Raw genomic sequence first — 20,425 nt, 5'->3', positions numbered from 1 at the left:
AGGGCTCATACTAATGAAAATGAAAAGTTCTTGTGCCCTTTTTAACTGAAAAAACTGGAGACAAGGGATCCCTTGTCTGAGAGGACGCGGGTTCGAATCCCAGTGTACCCAATTCTTCAGTTTGGGACGGGGGTCAGTGGCGTGACTCTGTAAGCTTAGCCAGAGTCGACCCAGCTCTAAATGGGTACCTGGAGAAATCTGGGGAAGGTAAACAGGAAGGGTGTGTGACAGCAAAGGATGGCTGGCCCCCAACCCCCCATTGCACTTCCTGGCTGAAGGGCCAAGAAACGGAGATCAGCACCGCCGGTACGGACTGTAAAGTCTAATGCCGTATCCTTTACCTTTACCTTTTCCTGTTGGGGTGGAGGGTAGGTTTGGGTTGAAGGGCCTGTGTGGGAGGATCCTTCCATGGAGGAGTTTATCATGAGGAAGAGAATTTCCATGAAGGGCTGCAGGATTTTATAGCATTATTTAAAAACACAATGAGAATATAAATATTTTTTTTTTCAACTGGAAGTAAGAAGCAGCATTAAAACTTAAAACGGACAGATATTATTACGTATATAAGGGGTCGTCTCCTTCTCAATACCTGGCTCTTTTCGCTAAAGAAGTTTTAGTAATTTTAACTATTTATTCTATGGCCTTTGTGATTCAGGGATCATTTTTAAGGAATTGGGACAAAATTCAACCTTTAGTGTAAAGAGCGAGGTATTGACGAAGGAAAACCCCTTATATACGTATTAAAAATATACAAATATAGAAGTTCGTTACTTGAGTTAAAATTCGTAAGTTACGTATATTTATTGCTTATAAGAACGTTTGTAAAAAAAAGTTATAATTGTATTTTTCAGTAATCAAGAATTGGAGCGCAACTAGGCTTCCTCTCCCCCTTTTTCTTATCAAAATCATCCGATCAAAACTATAAGAAAGCCATTTAGCCAAAACAATTAAAATGCAAATTCCGTTTTAATTATTTATATGCGGTGAGCCGAAATCAAAATATGCATTAATTCAAAAAGGTTCAGAAACTAAATAAAAAAAGTTTTTTTTTAACTGCAAGTAAGGAGCGACGTTAAAACTTAAACGAACAGAAATTATTCCATATATGAAAGCAGTTGTCCCCTCCTCAACGCTCAGCTCTTTACGGTAAATTTTTCAATTGTTTCAAAAAGTAGAGTTGTGAAAAAAAGTCAAACTTTAGGGTAAAGAGTGAGGCGTCGAAGAGGGGAAAACCCCTTTCTCATACTGAATAATTTCTGTTCGTTTTAAGTTTTAATGCTGGTCTTTAATTGCAGTTAAAAAAAAAAGCTTGTTTTATTTCATTTAATCTCAGTTAAAAGACTATGTCCATCCAACTGGTCAAAATAGCAGACTTGAAGCATCTCAAAAATGCTAAGGGATTTAAATTGAAACTATTAGAGAATGATGAGATAAATATCGCACTAAAGCAAAAGATACTTGGTGCATTCAGGTTTTCAAAAGGGTATAGATGGTATAACCTATATTCATATTGGATATGAGTATTGGTTTTATGTTGAAACTTTCAGGGAATATTATGATAGATGTTAACTAACCCAAAAGACACTATGTGCATCAAACTGTGTAGATGACAGATATCCATAACTTAATAACGGTTAATGATCATTATATGGTTGTTATTATAATAGTTATATCCTTCTTTTTACATTCATTCATTTTTTTACACTCTATTAATAGTTCAGAAGCTATCTTGTTTATTTCCAAAAGTACCCGTTGTATCGGGCAAAATTCTTTTGAGTGCATAGGTTTATAGAATTAATATTAGCGATTTTGATTTGCTTAAGTCCGGCTATTCAGAGAGGTGCAATCCTAGAAAAAAACATATTTAGAAATGTACTGTTTTTTTCGAAATTTTCGAATGATAAGAATGGAAACATGGCCAATACCTTTGAGGCTAGATAGCATTCATGCATTAAGAAAAGGTAATTGTTATTTATGGAAGAAGGAAAGAAATCTGAAATTTTTTGGATATATCCAAGGTGAAGCATACTTCTGATCTCTGACAGAACTGAATGTTAGGTCTATGTTTTGATTCCCAATTGAATTCTAAAGATAAGTTTATCTATTGGTTAGGCTAGGCCTATTTCAGTTATGCATGAATGAGAAATTTGAGGCTGGGAGTTGAAAAACCTAGTTTCAGTTTAGTTTTCTGCTCACTTTTCCTAATTCAACCAAGACTACAATTTTCATTTACTTTAAACAAAATTCTGCTGTCTTTTTGAAGATATAAAACGTCATGTTCCTTCCTGGCTTAGGCCTTAGCACTTACAACCCTAGGGCCTGTCTGAATTTCTCCTATGGTTAAGTCACAGATTAGCTAGGCCTACCTCTGATAAAAAGTCTTATGTTGGTGAATTCTAGTTTAGCTACTTTTTGCAATCTTGGAAAAGGGTTAGGCTAGGGAAATGAAAGTTATAGTAATGAATTGGGGGCCAAAAACATACTCTTGGAAGGTATTGCCAAGCTTCCATATTAACCCTCTTCTGACCTCTAAGTGTTAGGAATTTGACTAAACCTACTTGATAGGTCTATTTAGACTTTGACAAAACTAAATTTTACCTTAATTTCCAGTTATCAGTTACCTTTTCTGTGGTTTTACTTCTGAAAAATGCAATTGTTGCTGTTTATGTTGAAATTTTAAGCCATATCAGTATTTTTTTTTCTAAATTTAGGAACTATATTTGTGGGTCTTTGAGACCTCATTAATTGGGACTTAGCAAAGTTGTGAAGCTGAAAACAGTTTTTTGTGCTTCATTTAAGCAGACAATTTATTTTGCTAGGTTTCACTTTTATAACTCAAAGATTTATAAAGGGCATCAAAGGCTGGGGCCCTCTAGAAGGAGAAGGAGTGGCAGTAGTTACTTCAAAATGTATTCCTGGGACATACTTTAGCCTGTAGACCCATCCCCAAAAGTTTCAGTTTCCTAACCTAACCCCTTTCTAGGATAGAAAAAAATGGCTAAACTAGAATTTTACCCTTATTTTTACTAGTGCTTAATTTATAGGGTGAAATTAGAGTTCAGTGACTTCCTGATATCTTGGAAAGAGGTTAGGTTAGGAAAATGAAACTTTCAGGGACAGATTTACAGGCTAAAGTATATCCCAGGAAGGTATTTTAAAGTACCCACCTCCACTCCTTCTCCCTCTAGAGGGCCCTGAAATTCACCTATACAACAGGTCTATACCAATGAAATTTTGACAAAACAACATTTTACCTTAATTTTCAGTTACCAGTTGCTTTTTCCCTGCCTTTAGTTGTGAAAAATGCAATTCCTGTTATTTGAGTAGAATTCTTTTCCATATCAATGTTTTTTTTTGTTTTTTTTTCAAAATTTAGGAAATGTATTTGCATAGCATTAAAACCTCATAAATTATGATTAAGCAAAGTTATGAAGCTGAAAACAATTTTGTTGTACTTCATTCAAGCAGAAGATCTATTTTGCAAGGCTTCACTTTAATAACACATATTTTTAAAGGTTATCAAAGGTCAGAGCCCTCTAGAGGGAGAAGGAGTAGTGGTAGGTACTTCAAAATACCTTCCCAGGACAGGGACATAGTTTATAACACACATATTTTCAAAAGTCATCAAAGGTCAGGGCCCTCTAGAGGGAGAAGGAGTAGAGGTAGGTACTTCAAATTATCTTCCTGGGACATAATTTAGTCTGTAGATTCATCCCTGAAAGTTTCATTTTACTAACCTAACCCCTTTCTGAGATAGCAAGAAGTCAGTAAACTAGAATTTTACCATTTAAAAAATCTAGAGTTAAAAAATTAGGAAAAATACATTTTACTAAAGCCTGATTTATAGAACCTAGATGTACAGAATCTAGAACCTAGATGTACTAGGGGTAAAATTCTAGTTAATTGACTTCTTGCTATCTGAGAAAGGGTTTAGGTTAGAAGAATGAAACTTTCAGGGATGAATCTACAGACTAAAGTATGTCCCAGGTGTTTTGAAGCCCTGACCTTTGATGACCTTTAAAATATGTGTTATTAAAGTGAAGCCTTGCAAAATATATCTGCTTTATTGAAGTACAACGAAATTGTTTTCAGCTTTATAACTTTGCCCAATTCCATTTTATAAGGTTTTAAAGATATGCAAATTCATTTCCTAAATTTTGAAAAAAACATTGATATGGCTCAAAATTCTACTCAAATAACAGGAATCACATTTTCAGAACTAAAGGCAGAGAAAAAGCAACTAGTAATTGAAAATTAAGGTAAAATGTTGTTTTGTTAAAATTTCAATAGGTATAGACCTGTCATATAGGCAAATTTCAAGGCCATCTAGAGGGAGAAGGAGTGGAGGTGGGTACTTTAAAATACCTTCCTAGTACCTACTTTAGCCTGTAGACCCATCCCTGAAAGTTTTATTTTCCTAACCTAAACTCTTTCTGAGATAGCAAGAAGTCAATTAACTAGAATTTTACTGTACTAGGATGTACAGAATCCTGCCAATGACAATTTTTTTCTATGTCTGGAAGGAATTTCTGGAAGTAATGATTGTAATATTTGGATACCTAATTGGATTCTAAAACAAGTTGGATCTTGTTTCCTAGCTATCTTGTTACATTAGTACAGTATATTCTGAATTAACCAAATTAATCAATAGGTGAAGTTTCACATTCTCATAAGGTATGGCAGTCCTATGCTGGTCCTGCATGGAAGTTACCTAGATACTGATTCAAGAGAGAAAGGAGTTTCTTGAATCAGGTGTTTTGCTTAAGTGAACTATTAATTATTTGAAAACTAAAGCAATCATTAAAAAAGCTAGCATCAAAATCTGACAAACCAGATCAATTTTTGGTATTGATTTATTGTTTTGTAGATTACTGTCTACATTACATTATTAGAGGCATCTGATTACAGGCAGTACAACTTTGTTTTCTTACAGGCCTAACTCTAAAGGACCAGTGGCAGCATTTCTGCCTTTTCTGCAACCATATTACTGACTTTCTAAAAGGCCCTGAGGACAGTTAGGGGTATTGAGTGGATGTTTTAAATGTTTGAGTTAATCTCCTTTTTATCATTCTTTCTATATTCTTCTATGTTTTTCTGCTTTGCCTAAGTAATTGAATATGTTGGTGCGTATAGGTTTCTAGAAAATCTAATAATTCATTTTGACACTCTATTTATCTCTTTTTGAGCCACGTTGTTGTGAATTTAAGAAATAAAGTGTTTAACACTAAGATCATATTTTATGTCTTTGCTATATATCTACCAACAAATATACCAGAAATGGTAATATTCAATGTAGGGAGATTTTTGCAATTATACATCTCAAAAATAATTATGTCAATTTCCAATTAGGTTGAATGAGAACATTATTGAAATAGAAGCACAAGGTATCTGGAATATTCAATAGAACTGTCGAAAAAAAATGCAAATTTGCTTGTTAGAACATAATACATATTATATGGTGGAAATTTGATTACTTGTATTTTTTTTTTAGTTTTGTATATAGCCCAGGGTTATATCTGGGACTTTTGTAAGGAGGTGTGTGTGTATAATTTTGCCAATATAGCTTTAAACATCACAATTTACATAATGTAAGAAATATAGTTGTTCTAATCTGGTAGTTTTTTGGTCATCTTTTTAGAAGAATCATGTGGTTTCCCATGTTTTTGTAGTCTTTGATATAAACTTAAAGTTTTAGATTGGCTTGTTAAGATAGGTTGACTCCTTTTTCTTTTTATATTAAAAACTTTTTCTTTTAACAAATAAATAAAAGTTAGAGAAAGAACCCAGGCTTGAGATAGCTTTTTGAATTTGTCTATAGCTTCCTGATCCCCTTTGATGAGGAAATAAAAGTTTCACATCATAATTTCACTAATTAATCTAGGTATCCTCAGAATTAGAACCATGATCTCGATCTTTATTAAAGATACTTCAGTCTGTTTTGAAAGATAAGGATTTGGAAAGAGAACAACAATATCAGTCAAATTATGCCAGTGCAAAGCATCAATAGGAACAAACTTGAAGAATGAAGCAGTCTTTGTGAAGTATCAAGCTAGATCCTCTCTAAGTTTTGAAGCAATTACACCAACACTGGTATTTCCAATTTTGTTCATTTTTCAGTAGTCTAACATGAAAATGTCCCCAATATTTTAATCAGCAAAATGAGGGTTCCTTTCTGCTGATTGTGATCCTTAGGTTTTGTTTCATTGTGGTAACTTGCAGGATCCAGTGCCTTTTGCAAATTCTCATGTTTTGGTGCTCTATTTTGTTATCATTGTAGAGTTAGTTTGTGATAGTTGTCTAATGGCCATGTGTATAAAACTGTTCTTTCAAGAATTTGTCCAGTCTGTTTATGAAACTATCATTTGTATTAGCTTTCAAGAATGCAATTCCAATCATCTAAAGGTTTTATATACCAAACTTCTGATCTTGTTTTTACTTGAAGCTTTTGTTTTGAATATTTTGCAGTACACAACAGAAGCTATATAGAAAACCCTTAGGTTTTTTTCTGTTGAAATAATTTGTATGAAAATTGTTTTTTTTTTGTAATCTTGTTAACTAAGGACTAAGATGGTGTTGTATTTACAAACAACACCATCAATGAGATTAAGGTGGCTGGTAATATTTTAAAATAGTAGAAGTATTGGCTTGGCTTTAGAGTTGTGTGTCTCCCATGAGTTGTCTAAAGGCTGCCATACTGCCTGCAGCTGGGGTTTGTTTTTTGCATTCTTTTGTATTTCCCATAATTTTCATTTCTAGTGTTAAACAGCAAATGAATAGAGTATATGTATTTCTTCAATTTTTTAAAGAAAATTATCTTGTTTAGAGTGTTTTCTTGGAAGATGGTTAGCCGTTAACGTCAGTGTTTTCCATGTTCTTATGCAAATTGCCAGCAGTATGAACACCTAAAACAAAGCAGCCAGTAGCACTTATTATATCTGGACCCATTTCCACTTCAATCAAGTATGGTAATGTTTTAGGAAGAACAATTGTCAGACAGTTTTAAGACTAGTGGTCATTAAAAAATAGTTGTAAGAGATCTGGGATGAGGAGTTTGTAACTGAAGCAGTTTGTTGCTAGATTCCTCTTCATTGTGCTGTTTTAACTTTTCACATAAAGGCATACATGAGGACTGAGGCATTGCATTTTTTGATACTCAGTCAGCAACTAAAACACTTTGAATTTACCAACTAGCTAAGTTTGTTGTACTCAAAAGTGCTTTATTAAATTTTTTTACACTCAGTTATTAACTAAAACAGTTGGTTTGTTATGCTCAAAAGGGCTTTTATTAAATTTTCTGATATTCATTTGGTGACTAAAACACTCCAAATTTACCAACTAACTGAGTTTGTTGTGCTTAAAAGTGCTTTTGAAATTTTTTAATGCTCAATCAGCAATTAAAATGCTTGGAATTACCAACTAGCTGAATTCCTTTTATTCAAAAGTCCTGTTTTTATGCTCAGTTAGCAACTAAAACATTTTTTGGAGGTGGACTCCACCTTAGGGGACCTTGCTCATTATTAGAATCATGATTATATTAAAAAAAGTAATAGTTGAATTCTCTGTAACTGCCACAGAAATAAGTAGTTCCCCACCTTGTCATTTTAATGGTTATATGATACACTTTTTCCTCAGATATTCATTATAATAAATCTTTTCTTGGAGCATTTTCAAATTTCTATTCATATTTGATCAGAACTATTGCAAACCAAACAAATAGCATAACAGAAGTTTAAAAGACCTTTTTTTAAATCAGCTGATGACAGGCATAGATTGTTTTATGGTCTATTAATACAAAGAGCTGTTTCCTTCTGTTTGTTTATAGAAACTTTACAATGTGCATATGCTGAAGGATCTGATAGCTAGATGCCAGATTTGCCAATATTTGACAATTTGGTAAATGTCTTCTTTTGTTCCAAATGCTCTAAACTGGAAACTATGCTGCAAAGCCGCATAGTTTCCAGTTTAGAGCACTTAGGAATGCTAATTCTAGAAGCGCATCCATTTCTGGTTGATCCTCCTCCTCCATGGGGCAAACTAAAAATGTGTAAAGTGGGCTTGCTTACAGGTAACATTACCTATAGGGCAAAGTGTATTAGTCGGGCAGTGGGGCATGGTCTGTATTCTATATTTATTCAACAAACTTTGTTTTTTTTTTTTTTAGATTTATCACTATTTGTTGAATAAATATAGAATACAGACCTCGCCCCACTGCCTGCAGGGCTCATGGACTAATAATAATAATAATAATAATAATAATTTATTTATAACCCACAAAGTACATTAAATTGTGGAGTAAACGCACAAAAAAAACGAGACAAAAAACATAACAACATAAATAACATAGCAGCATAACAACATACAACATAAGTAAATTACCTCAATTCAAAAAATGGCCAAAGAGGGTCAAAAACACCAATCATTTGCCGAGTTTTAAGACATATATCTTTAGATAAATGTTTCAGTTGCAAGGGCGCATCAATGATGTCAAATTTAGAAACGACTGTATGATTCCGATACCACCAAGGCAGACGCAGCAAATACTTGCAATACTTAAAATAACCTGAACGTATTTTCTTTGTATCCTTCTTGCAAAGGAGGAAAGCAAAACCAGAAACATAAAAAACAGCAGGGGCGCAAAAACTAATAAGCTTTGCTAATACGCACTTTAGAGCACTTGGAACGAAAGTAAACATTTGCTAACAATTTTCGCTTGGTACTATTTACAGATGAAAAATGTGTAAATAAGGATCACAAATCATTTTTAAAGGAACTGTTATAAAAGGAGGGAGGGGATAGATGGTGTTATATGACAAAGTATTAATTTGAATTGATATAAATAATTGAAAAGGGAATATTGTATAGGTTTCATCACCCCACTGGCTCCCTCATAAGTTGAATTAATTATATTAAAATTCTTACCTGATCAAAGCAGCTTTTCATATTTGACTTGAACATGCTATAGTCTCAACTCGGCTCTATTTCAAACGGTAATTTGCATAAATAAATTCCTCTCAAAGATTATATGCTTAAAAAAATATAGCTCATACTTCAATTCAAATTAACTAGTTTACTAAACAGTGTGAACTTAATGATAAAGTAAATTGGTTTATTTGACCAAGATGTAACCACCCCATATGGATGACCCCTTTGAGTATTGTGTACCCACAGGGTACCAACAGTTTGTGTTTTGAACTGTGGAAGCCTGAGGGGAATGGCATGGTATTACTGCCAGAGGGCCTTCCTAAAAGATTGAGGCCTCTGTAGAGTAGTATGCTATGGAGGAGGTTCTGTGAATGTATGCTATGGAGGAGGTTCAGAAAATGAATTCTGTTCATTTTATGTTTTGATGCTGCTTCTTACTTTCAGTTTAATGTTTTCTCAGATACAAATGGCCTGTTATGGTTTGAACTGCCTTTTCTGAAGTATTTTTGCAATGCTATAATTACCATACAAATCTTCAAGTTATTGTGGGAGTTGAAAGTAGAGGTGATACCAAAATGCCTACCCATTATTCTTCTTTACCATTTACGTTGGACTTGCAGGAATTGATACCACTACTAGTACTACCATCATGATACAACAATCCTTATTTCAAGCTGAGTGTTTGTATTTTTCATAGTATAAAAAAAAGCCCATCATATATTTATGTGATGCTGGGCTCCTCCACTCAGCCCACCACAGGCTTCTATGTATTGATTCTCGTTGTTGCTTGTCTTATTACCACAGACAATTTGCTGTCTTTTCATATTGATGTCTTTTCAAAGATATTTGTTTATTCATATCTTAAAAAGACATTACTTATGCTTATAAGAAAAGAAACTTGTTAATGGTGTTTTGATAGCAACAATTTCTAATAAGCTTCAAACTTTTGGTTTCTTTTTTAAGGTTTTTGAATTGTTGTAATCCCTTGTTAAAATATATACAAATATTTTTGCAATTTCCAGCTTTTTGCTCTTTATGCAATTTAATGTCTTTTCATACTATTCAAAGACATTACAATGTCTATTTAAAGATATTTGATTATTACTGCAAGTCTGATTTCTAACACTGATTTCCACTAAGCTTCAACCTTTTTGTTTTCTTTTTAAAGATTTTTAAATTGTTGTAATCCCTTGTTAAAATATATACAAATATTTTTGCAATTGCCAGCTTTTTGCTATTTATGCAATTTAATGTCTTTTCATACTATTCAAAGACATTACAATGTCTATTTAAAGATATTTGATTATTACTGCAAGTCTGATTTCTAACACTGATTTCCACTAAGCTTCAACCTTTTTGTTTTCTTTTTTAAGGTTTTTGAATTGTTGTAATCCCTTGTTAAAATATATATAAATATTTTTGCAATTGCCAGCTTTTTGCTCTTTATGCAATTTAATGTCTTTTCATACTATTCAAAGACATTACAATGTCTATTTAAAGATATTTGATTATTACTGCAAGTCTGATTTCTAACACTGATTTCCACCAAGCTTCAACTTTTTTGTTTTCTTTTTTAAGATTTTTGAATTGTTGTAATCCCTTGTTAAAATATATACAAATATTTTTGCAATTGCCAGCTTTTTGCTCTTTATGCAATTTAATGTCTTTTATACTATTCAAAGTCATTACAATGTCTCCTTAAAGATATTTGATTATTACTGCAAGTCTGATTTCTAACACTGATTTCCACTAAGCTTCAACTTTTTTGTTTTCTTTTTTAAGATTTTTGAATTGTTGTAATCCCTTGTTAAAATATATACCAATATTTTTGCAATTGCCAGCTTTTTGCTCTTTATGCAATTTAATGTCTTTTCATACTATTCAAAGACATTACAATGTCTATTTAAAGATATTTGATTATTACTGCAAGTCTGATTTCTAACACTGATTTCCACTAAGCTTCAACTTTTTTGTTTTCTTTTTTAAGATTTTTGAATTGTTGTAATCCCTTGTTAAAATATATACAAATATTTTTGCAATTGCCAGCTTTTTGCTCTTTATGCAATTTAATGTCTTTTCATAATATTCAAAGACATTACAATGTCTATTTAAAGATATTTGATTATTACTGCAAGTCTGATTTCTAACACTGATTTCCACTAAGCTTCAACTTTTTTGTTTTCTTTTTTAAGATTTTTGAATTGTTGCAATCCCTTGTTAAAATATATACAAATATTTTTGCAATTGCCAGCTTTTTGCTCTTTATGCAATTTAATGTCTTTTCGTACTATTCAAAGACATTACAATGTCTATTTAAAGATATTTGATTATTACTGCAAGTCTGATTTGTAAAACTGATTTCCACTAAGCTTCAACTTTTTTGTTTTCTTTTTTAAGATTTTTGAATTGTTGCAATCCCTTGTTAAAATATATACAAATATTTTTGCAGTTGCCAGCTTTTTGCTCTTTATGCAATTTAATGTCTTTTCATGCTATTAAAAGACATTACAATGTCTATTTAAAGATATTTGATTATTACTGCAAGTCTGATTTCTAACACTTATTTCCACTAAGCTTCAACTTTTTTGTTTTCTTTTTAAGATTTTTGAATTGTTGTAATCCCTTGTTAAAATATATACAAATATTTTTGCAATTGCCAGCTTTTTGCTCTTTATGCAATTAATGTCTTTTCATACTATTCAAAGACATTACAATGTCTATTTAAAGATATTTGATTATTACTGCAAGTCTGATTTCTAACACTGATTTCCACTAAGCTTCAACTTTTTTGTTTTCTTTTTTAAGACTTTTGAATTGTTGTAATCCCTTGTTAAAATGTATACAAATATTTTTGCAATTGCCAGCTTTTTGCTCTTTATGCAATTTAATGTCTTTTCATACTATTCAAAGACATTACAATGTCTATTTAAAGATATTTGGTTATTACTGCAAGTCTGATTTTTAACACTGATTTCCACTAAGCTTCAACCTTTTTGTTTTCTTTTTAAAGATTTTTAAATTGTTGTAATCCCTTGTTAAAATATATACAAATATTTTTGCATTGCCAGCTTTTTGCTCTTTATACAATTTTAATGTCTTTTTCATACTATTCAAAGACATTACAATGTCTATTTAAAGATATTTGATTATTACTGCAAGTCTGATTTCTAACACTGATTTCCACCAAGCTTCAACTTTTTTGTTTTCTTTTTTAAGATTTTTGAATTGTTGTAATCCCTTGTTAAAATATATACAAATATTTTTGCAATTGCCAGCTTTTTGCTCTTTATGCAATTTAATGTCTTTTATACTATTCAAAGTCATTACAATGTCTCCTTAAAGATATTTGATTATTACTGCAAGTCTGATTTCTAACACTGATTTCCACTAAGCTTCAACTTTTTTGTTTTCTTTTTTAAGATTTTTGAATTGTTGTAATCCCTTGTTAAAATATATACCAATATTTTTGCAATTGCCAGCTTTTTGCTCTTTATGCAATTTAATGTCTTTTCACACTATTCAAAGACATTACAATGTCTATTTAGAGATATTTGATTATTACTGCAAGTCTGATTTGTAAAACTGATTTTCCACTAAGCTTCAACTTTTTTGTTTTCTTTTTTAAGATTTTTGAATTGTTGCAATCCCTTGTTAAAATATATACAAATATTTTTGCAGTTGCCAGCTTTTTGCTCTTTATGCAATTTAATGTCTTTTCATGCTATTCAAAGACATTACAATGTCTATTTAAAGAATTTGATTATTACTGCAAGTCTGATTTCTAACACTCTATTTCCACTAAGCTTCAACTTTTTTGTTTTCTTTTTAAGATTTTTGAATTGTTGTAATCCCTTGTTAAAATATATACAATATTTTTGCAATTGCCAGCTTTTTGCTCTTTATGCAATTTAATGTCTTTTCATACTATTCAAAGACATTACAATGTCTATTTAAAGATATTTGATTATTACTGCAAGTCTGATTTCTAACACTGATTTCCACTAAGCTTCAACTTTTTTGTTTTCTTTTTTAAGACTTTTGAATTGTTGTAATCCCTTGTTAAAATGTATACAAATATTTTTGCAATTGCCAGCTTTTTGCTCTTTATGCAATTAATGTCTTTTCATACTATTCAAAGACATTACAATGTCTATTTAAAGATATTTGATTATTACTGCAAGTCTGATTTTTTAACACTGATTTCCACTAAGCTTCAACCTTTTTGTTTTCTTTTTAAAGATTTTTAAATTGTTGTAATCCCTTGTTAAAATATATACAAATATTTTTGCAATTGCCAGCTTTTTGCTCTTTATACAATTTAATGTCTTTTCATACTATTCAAAGACATTACAATGTCTATTTAAAGATATTTGATTATTACTGCAAGTCTGATTTCTAACACTGATTTCCACCAAGCTTCAACTTTTTTGTTTCTTTTTAAGATTTTTGAATTGTTGTAATCCCTTGTTAAAATACATACAAATATTTTTGCAATTGCCAGCTTTTGCTCTTTATGCAATTTAATGTCTTTTATACTATTCAAAGTCATTACAATGTCTCCTTAAGATATTTGATTATTACTGCAAGTCTGATTTCTAACACTGTATTTCCACTAAGCTTCAACTTTTTTGTTTTCTTTTTTAAGATTTTTGAATTGTTGTAATCCTTGTTAAAATATATACCAATATTTTTGCAATTGCCAGCTTTTTGCTCTTTATGCAATTTAATGTCTTTTCATACTATTCAAAGACATTACAATGTCTATTTAAAGATATTTGATTATTACTGCAAGTCTGATTTCTAACACTGATTTCCACTAAGCTTCAACTTTTTTGTTTTCTTTTTTAAGATTTTTGAATTGTTGTAATCCCTTGTTAAAATATATACAAATATTTTTGCAATTACCAGCTTTTTGCTCTTTATGCAATTTAATGTCTTTTCATAATCTTAAAAGACATTACAATGTCTATTTAAAGATATTTGATTATTACTGCAAGTCTGATTTCTAACACTGATATCCACTAAGCTTCAACTTTTTGTTTTCTTTTTAAGATTTTGAATGTTGCAATCCCTTGTTAAAATATATACAAATATTTTTGCAATTGCAGCTTTTTGCTCTTTATGCAATTTAATGTCTTTTCATACTATTCAAAGACATTACAATGTCTATTTAAAGATATTTGATTATTACTGCAAGTCTGATTCCTAAAACTGATTTCCACTAAGCTTCAACTTTTTTGTTTTCTTTTTTAAGATTTTGAATTGTTGCAATCCTTGTTAAAATATATACAAATATTTTTGCAGTTGCCAGCTTTTGCTCTTTATGCAATTTAATGTCTTTTCATGCTATTCAAAGACATTACAATGTCTATTTAAAGATATTTGATTATTACTGCAAGTCTGATTTCTAACACTTGTTTCCACTAAGCTTCAACTTTTTTGTTTTCTTTTTAAAGATTTTTGAATTGTTGTAATCCCTTGTTAAAATATATACAAATATTTTTGCAATTGCCAGCTTTTTGCTCTTTATACAATTTAATGTCTTTTCATACTATTCAAAGACATTACAATGTCTATTTAAAGATATTTGATTATTACTGCAAGTCTGATTTCTAACACTGATTTCCACTAAGCTTCAACTTTTTTGTTTTCTTTTTTAAGACTTTTGAATTGTTGCAATCCCTTGTTAAAATGTATACAAATATTTTTGCAGTTGCCAGCTTTTTGCTCTTTATGCAATTTAATGTCTTTTCATGCTATTCAAAGACATTACAATGTCTATTTAAAGATATTTGATTATTACTGCAAGTCTGATTTCTAACACTTATTTCCACTAAGCTTCAACTTTTTTGTTTTCTTTTTAAAGATTTTTGAATTGTTGTAATCCCTTGTTAAAATATATACAAATATTTTTGCAATTGCCAGCTTTTTGCTCTTTATACAATTTAATGTCTTTTCATACTATTCAAAGACATTACAATGTCTATTTAAAGATATTTGATTATTACTGCAAGTCTGATTTCTAACACTGATTTCCACTAAGCTTCAACTTTTTTGTTTTCTTTTTTAAGACTTTTGAATTGTTGTAATCCCTTGTTAAAATGTATACAAATATTTTTGCAATTGCCAGCTTTTTGCTCTTTATGCAATTTAATGTCTTTTCATACTATTCAAAGACATTACAATGTCTCCTTAAAGATATTTGATTATTACTGCAAGTCTGATTTCTAACACTGATTTCCACTAAGCTTCAACTTTTTTGTTTTCTTTTTTAAGATTTTTGAATTGTTGTAATCCCTTGTTAAAATATATACAAATATTTTTGCAATTGCCAGCTTTTTGCTCTTTATGCAATTTAATGTCTTTTCATAGTATTCAAAGACATTACAATGTCTATTTAAAGATATTTGATTATTACTGCAAGTCTGATTTCTAACACTGATTTCCACTAAGCTTCAACCTTTTTGTTTTCTTTTTTAAGATTTTTAAATTGTTGTAATCCCTTGTTAAAATATATACAAATATTTTTGCAATTGCCAGCTTTTTGCTCTTTATGCAATTTAATGTCTTTTCATAGTATTCAAAGACATTACAATGTCTATTTAAAGATATTTGATTATTACTGCAAGTCTGATTTCTAACACTGATTTCCACTAAGCTTCAACCTTTTTGTTTTCTTTTTAAAGATTTTTAAATTGTTGTAATCCCTTGTTAAAATATACACAAATATTTTTGCAATTGCAGCTTTTGCTCTTTATACAATTTAATGTCTTTCATACTATTCAAAGACATTACAATGTCTATATAAAGATATTTGATTATTACTGCAAGTCTGATTTCTAACACTGATTTCCACTAAGCTTCAACTTTTTTGTTTTCTTTTTTAAGATTTCTGAATTGTTGTAATCCCTTGTTAAAATGTATGCAATTATCTTAGCAATTACTGTCTTTTGCCCAATAAGCAATTTGATATAAACTTCTCCATGCATAAAAATCTTCATTTTTTCAACATAAGTGTGAAAACGTCATTACAATACTGACGTATATAAAAATGACATCACTCACATATTTTATTCCTAAAATTAAGGCTCTAAAAAAATTTTCTCAGACTTCTGACCCATCTTGATCGTTTTTTTGGCCAGAATATCTCAGGAAGCCAATTTTCCTGAAAAACTATGAGGCCGTTTTCGAGAAAAAATACACAGGCTACATACACAATTATTGCTCGTTTATAAAAATAGTATCATCTTTATTTAAAATAAAAACACAGAAATGTTTGGTTTTCTTTTCTTAAGGCTTTTGAATTGTTGTTATCCCTTGTCAAAATCCCAATGTCTATTCATTATCGAATCAATTTCACTGAACATCCCAAATTGGAATTAATACTCTCCTTATGCATATCCCTTTACTGAGTCCATCAGTTTGTCACGTAGAACTTATCTCAATTCATAAAAACCTGATTCCTAATTATGTTATCCAGACTATTTTGGCTGAATGGATCTCAAAGGCGTACCCTAATCATAGAAAAATATATAGAGATGAATCTGTCCAGAGTGAGAGAGCTGGAGCAGGAGCATGTGTCCCATCCCATCCCTGAACTGGAACTTCTATTTTCCTCTGCCATTGGGAGCTTCTGTTTTGTCTGCTGAACAATTCGCTTGGCCCTGGATGCACTTGTAAATTATAACATAGAATCTGAAAAGCAATTAAGTTTCTTTGACTCCAAATCAGCATTACTATTGCTTCAATATATTAATAGAATTGCCAATAACAAGGATTTATATAATATTAGGACAGCTTCTTAATCTTAAGACTAAATGATATCAGATTTATTTCTGACATGTTCCAAGTCATAAAGGCATCAAATATAATGATACAGCTGATTCCTTAGCAGCAAAGGCTTCCATGTTAATCCCTAGTCCTTCCTCTGTCCTCAATTCACGAGATTTTTTAGGTAAAAATATAATGTTAATCATAGTAAATTAATTTCATTCATGTTTCATACTAGACTAAATTCTGTGCTATATTATTGGCTGAAATCAGATACCCTTCTTCTAAATAGCTTTTTATTTATTTGGAAACTACATGATTCCCCTTTATGCCGTGTCCGCTTCTCAACAGATGATAATATTCAGCATGTATTATTTGATTGCCAGGCTCTGAGTGAGGAGACTATTTCTTTAAAACGTTTCTGCTACTTGGCTAAGATTCCAAGTACTTATACAGCTATCATGAATTCTTACCTGCCTTGGCATATTGATTGTAAGATATTTAAGGCATCTGTAGATATCTTAAAGAAGAGACAAAATGTTTAGTGATTATTAAAGCATGAAGAAGTCTACTGAAAAGGAGATGATTTACTTATAGAATTTTACTCTGAAGAAGAGAGCAGGAGTGAGAAGAGGCATATTGGTACCGGACGACCTAGTGACGTTAAACCGCTGGGGACAGGCAGCTCAGATACCCATACTTCCCACAATCAATAATAATGTATTAATGTACATAATAGTGTGCACTCATTGTTTTCTGACTGAAGGAGATTAGTGGCTAGTTTTTCTGATGAAGGAGTCAAAGAGGTGAAAGGACTTGATGGTAGTCTATATACCTCTCTATAATCTTTGGAACTGGGAATACACAATCATCATTTGTAATAATTGCAAATTTTTGTTTTTTTTTGGCCTTCCTACTGACAATGTATAAGTGATTGCGTTCCTACCTGTAAGCTTAATCATGTAGGAAGTGGATTCTATCCAACAAAAAAACAAACTAACTTAAAAATTTTCAGGTTTCTAGTTTGAATTAAAGCATTAAAATTATTGCTCTGGTACCGTAAGTAGTTTTGCAGTTTACATAATAACTTTAGTAATTCTAAACTTTTTTTCAGGTTTTAAAACTTATAAGCTTGTACTGATAAGAAAAGACATTCGGTATTGATATTTTCCCAGTAACGATTTCTACTAAGTTTCAAACTTTTGGTTTTCTTTTTTAAGGTTTTTAAATTGTTGTAATCCCTTGTTAATATATCTACAAATATTTTTGTAATTGCAGGTATTTTGCTCTTTATGCAATTTAATGTATTTTCATAATAGTCCTTTTCAAAGATATTTGGTTATTTCCTCAAGTCTGACTTGTAACAACAATCCCTACTTAAAGCAGAAGCTACTGAGAGCAGAAGCTCCCATGTTGCTTCTTTATGGAACGTGTTCAAACAAAAATCTCATTGAGTCTCAATGTCACTGAGGAGAACATTTATTTTTAAGTCGTCATTATTGATAGGTTTTTACTTACTTAGCTTCTGTTCAGCTGCAATTGAATATTTGCTCAAATCTTAGACAAATAGCCAAATTCTCTGAAAACTGTTTGTTCGTCAGATAGATTAGTGAAAATAGTCTTTATGGGGATTAGATTAGGACAAAAATAAACTTCAGAATACATGTGAATGCCAGGCTGTCAATCAAGATGGTTCTCCAGAACACCAGGTTGTGTTCTTTGCAATTTTTGCAGAGTTTTAGTAGAAGAGTAATATTGATTTCATTTTATGATTAGTAAATTGGAGGAAATAATATTTGAATAAAAAGTAATTTAAGGCAAATTTAGAACTTGGCATGAGTGGGTCCCAGGAAAATCGTCATCCTTAATTAAACAATCAATTAATTTTTCAGCATTATTTAAGGGCAAATGTTGTTACATTTTAGTATAGCCTGTATGAAAAGACTTATTTTTCTAGAAATATTTCTTAAATTGCTTGAGTTTCACTTTAGATTTGAATTTGAGCCTTTTCTTTTATCTGTTTTAAGATAATTAAATAAAAAAAAAAAACAATTTTTTTTTCACTGAAAGTAAGGAGCGACGTTAAAACTTAAAACGAACAGAAATTACTCCGTATATGAAAGGGGCTGTTCCCTCCTCAACGCCCGCTCTTTACGCTAGAGTTTGACTCTTTCTTTCAACTCTACTTTTAAAACAGTAAAAAACTCTTTTTAAAAAGTTTGACTCTTTCTCTCAACTCTACTTTTTAAAACAGTAAAAAACTTTGGCGTAAAGAGCGGGGCGTTAAGGAGGTAGTAATTCTGTTCGTTTTTCATATACGGAGTAATTTCTGTTCGGCTTAAGTTTTGAAGTCGGTCCTTACTTTCTGTTAAAAAAAAACTTGTTTTTTTATTTAAATTCTGAACGTTTTTGAATTAACGGATGCTTTTATTTCGGCTCTCCGCACATGAATAATTAAAACGAAATTCGTGTGTTATTTTTTTTTTTTTGCCTAAATGACTTTCTCATAGTTTTGATCGGACGATTTTGAGAAAAAAAATGAGCGGGGAGGAGGCCTAGTCTTCTTCTAGTTTTTTTGGTTTCAATGCTGCTACTTACTTTCAGTTGAAAAAACTTTTCATATTGTTTTTAAATGCTAGAAGATCCTCCGGCCTCTTCATGGAAATTCACTTCCCCCATGACAAGTTCCTCCATGGAAACATCCTCCCTCATAACCCCCTCCCCTCAATCCTCCCTCCCCCCAAACCAAAAAATCCCTTGAAAACCTTGGTACATTTCCCAATAACCATTACTATATGTAAACACTGGTCAAAGTTTGTAACTTGCAGCCCCTCCCACGGGGACTTTGGGGAAGTAAGTCGTCCCCACAAACATAGTTATTAAGTTTTTTCAACTATGCTGAATAAAATAGCTATCCTAGAGTTTTGATCTGGTGACTTTGGGAAAACACTGAGCGTGAGAGGGGGCCTAGGTGCCCTCCAATTTTTGTGTTCACTTAAAAAGGACTCTAGAAGTTTTAATCTCCGTTGGAATGATCCCTCTCGCGACATTCTAGGACCACTGGGTCGATGCGATCAACCATGAAAAAAAACGAAAAACATCCGTAATCTGTCTTGTGGCAAAAAATACAAAATTCCACATTTTTGTAGATAGGAGCTTGAAACTTCTACAATAGGGTTCTCTGATACACTGATCTGATGGTATGATTTTGGTTAAGATTCTGTGACTTTTAGGGGGCGTTCCCCCTATTTTCTAAAGTAAGGCGAATTTTCTCAGGCTCTTAACTTTTGTTCGGTAAAACTAAACTTGATGAAACTTATATATTTAAAATCAGCATTAAAATGCAATCCTTTTGATGTAACTACTGATATCAAAATTCTGTTTTTTAGAATCTTGGTTACTATTGAGCCGGGCCGCTCCTTACTACAGTTCATTTCCACAAACTGTTTAAAATCTGCTCTGTCGTGGTTAAAAGTCATTTTTAGTCATCAGTCCTAATATCTTTTGTATTTTAGGTCTCTCCGGACTAAAATGTGTGGTGTTTGATGATAGTATTATATATCTTGTAAATATCATCAACTCTATTCCAGGATCTTTTATGGACTTGCCACAAACTCCGAAAATGACCGATCCCTTCATGATTTCTGAGGATTCTTTCATTAAAAATGGTAAGTTGTACAGTTAAATTTCTCTTAGAGAATAAAATAAAAGCTACTTTGCTCTACAAAATAAG

At 31.3% G+C, this 20,425-nt stretch overlaps 1 long non-coding RNA gene across 1 annotated transcript; it reads left to right on the top strand.

Annotated features, from left to right (window-relative positions):
* Positions 1–1,987: 1,987 nt before the first annotated feature.
* LOC136042870 (uncharacterized) lies at positions 1,988–20,360 on the top strand. The gene is made up of 3 exons (XR_010621465.1): positions 1,988–2,018; positions 5,882–6,090; positions 20,283–20,360. It is a non-coding gene; the product is annotated as an uncharacterized LOC136042870 (long non-coding RNA).
* Positions 20,361–20,425: the final 65 nt, after the last annotated feature.

The sequence above is a fragment of the Artemia franciscana genome, unplaced genomic scaffold (genome assembly GCF_032884065.1).
Source record: "Artemia franciscana unplaced genomic scaffold, ASM3288406v1 Scaffold_2263, whole genome shotgun sequence".
NCBI classification, from domain to species: Eukaryota; Metazoa; Arthropoda; class Branchiopoda; order Anostraca; family Artemiidae; genus Artemia; species Artemia franciscana.
This window is presented reverse-complemented; position numbering and strand designations above follow the sequence as displayed.